Raw genomic sequence first — 2291 nt, 5'->3', positions numbered from 1 at the left:
AAAAAGGAGCTATTTATCTATCTATCTATCTATCTATCTATCTATCTATCTATCTATCTATCTATCCATCCATCTAGCATCTACTTATCTACCTATCTATCATCTATATATCCATCCATCTATCATCTACTACTTATCTACCTATCATCTATATATCCATCCATCTATCATCTACTTATCTACCTATCTGTCTATCTATCTATCTATCTATCTATATTTTGAGGCAGGGTCGCTCTGTTATGTAGTTCTGGTGCCTTTACCTGCTGGCCCATCTAACCAGCTCCTGTCAATGTTCTTCCTAAGACAGCTTTGATTACATGCCTCAGAATGTTGACACAAAATATTTTCATTCCAGCTAGGCGGTGGTGGCGCATGCCTTTAATCCTAGCAGAGTCAGGCGGACCCCTGTGAGTTCAAGGCCAGCCTGGGCTATCAAGTGAGTTCCAGGAAAGGCACAAAGCTACCCAGAGAAACCCTGTCTCGGGGAAAAAATTTCTTTTTCATTCTGTATGTTCAGTCACTGTTACTAATTAGCATAGTAAAGGTAAATTCAAGAAAGGAAGCTGGATGTGGTGGCACTCACCTTTAGTCCCAGCACTCTGGAGTCAGAGACACGTAGATCTCTGAGTTCGAGGCCAGCCTGGTTTACATGGTGAGTTCCAGGATAGCAAGAGCTATACAGAGAACTCTTGTGTTGGGGTAGGGGTTGAGGGGGAGAAAAGAAAACAGGGTTTGTCTCTGGCTCTCCTGGAACCCACATACAAGTAGAAAGGGGATGGAGAGATTGTTCAATGGTTAAGAGGTGTCTTGCAGAGGACCTGAGTTAAATTCTGTCAGCCATCCAGGGGCTCTGATGCCCTCTTCTGACCTCCACAGGCATTGCATGCACATAGTACCCAGTACATAGTATACATGCAGGTAAAACGTCTGTACACATAAAATAAAAACAAATGGGTTGGGGATTTAGCTCAATGATAGAGTGCTTGCCTAGCAAGCACAAGGCCCTGGGTTCGATCCTCAGCTCCCCCCCCCAAAAAAAAAATAAAAATAAAAAAAATAAAATAAAATAAAAAAATAAAAACAAAATTAATCCTTTTGTTTTTATTTAGGAGAGAACTAACTACATAAAGTTGTCCTCTGTCCTTCATACATTAGTGATGGTGTGTATATGTGTGTGTACCCCTCTCATGCACATACACACAACTTATAAAAAAATTACAGCGCTCGCTTTGGTAGCACATATACTAAAATTGGAATGATACAGAGAAGATTAGCTTGGCCCCTGTGCAAGGATGACATGCAAATTCGTGAAGTGTTGTGTATTTTTCAAAAATAGAAAAGAAATTATAAAAAAAAATATGTTTTTTTGTTGTTGTTGTTGTGGTGGTGTTTTTTGTTTTTTGTTTTCTTTGGTTTTTCAAGGCAGGGGTTTTTCTGTGTAACAGCCCTGGCTGTCCTGGAACTCATTCTGTAGACCAGGCTGCCCTCAAACTTAAAGAAATCCTCCTGAGTGCCGGGATTTAAGGCGTGCATCACTACAGCCAGCATAACAGAAAAAGGTACATTTGTAGACTTCAAACGTTTCTATATTTAGAAAACAGCAATAACTGAGAATTGTGATACTTAATGTAATCACTTTGAGTCAGTTGACCTGAGGACATGAATTAATTCTATAAGAAATAATCCTGGTGGCACACATACACACAAGTAAGCAAAACACGTATACACATATAACACAGGTTATCTAAAAAATATCAGGATACTAAGAAACAATAGTTGTTAACTCAAGAATCAATGCTTTTAAAAGTTACAGGAGCCGGAGAGATGGCTCAGAGGTTAAGAGCTGCTTGCTCTTCCAAAGGTCCTGAGTTCAATTCCCAGCAACCACATGGTGGCTCACAACCATCTGTAATGAGATCTGGTGCCTTCTTCTGGCCTGTGGGGATATGTGCAGACAGAACACTGTATACATAATAAATAAATAAATATTTAAAAAAAAAGTCACACTAGGTCTGGAGAGATGGCTCAGTGGTTAAGAGCACTGATTGTTCTTCCAGAAGTCCTGAGTTCAATTCCCAGTACCCACATGGCAGCTTACAACTGTCTGAAACTCCAAGATCCAACACCCTCACACATGCAGGCAAAACACTAGTGCACATAAAATAAAAATAAATAAACTACTTAAAAAAAAAAGAAAATAGCAATACCTCATCTTCAAACAATAAGGTGGACAGAGGCTGGAGAGATGGCTGAGTGGTTATGCACTTGCTTTTCTTCCAGAGAATGTGTGT

The 2291-nt window shown here is 39.7% G+C and overlaps 1 non-coding gene across 1 annotated transcript; it reads left to right on the top strand.

The window, feature by feature from the left end:
- The first annotated feature begins 1220 nt into the window (after positions 1–1220).
- Positions 1221–1327, top strand: LOC118590441. Its single transcript, XR_004945744.1, has one exon. It is a non-coding gene; the product is annotated as a U6 spliceosomal RNA (small nuclear RNA).
- The last annotated feature ends 964 nt before the right edge of the window (positions 1328–2291 follow it).

The sequence above is a fragment of the Onychomys torridus genome, chromosome 8 (assembly GCF_903995425.1).
Source record: "Onychomys torridus chromosome 8, mOncTor1.1, whole genome shotgun sequence".
In the NCBI taxonomy this organism is placed as follows: Eukaryota; Metazoa; Chordata; class Mammalia; order Rodentia; family Cricetidae; genus Onychomys; species Onychomys torridus.
Note: the sequence above shows the minus strand (reverse complement) of the source record. Positions and strands in the feature narration are given on the sequence as shown.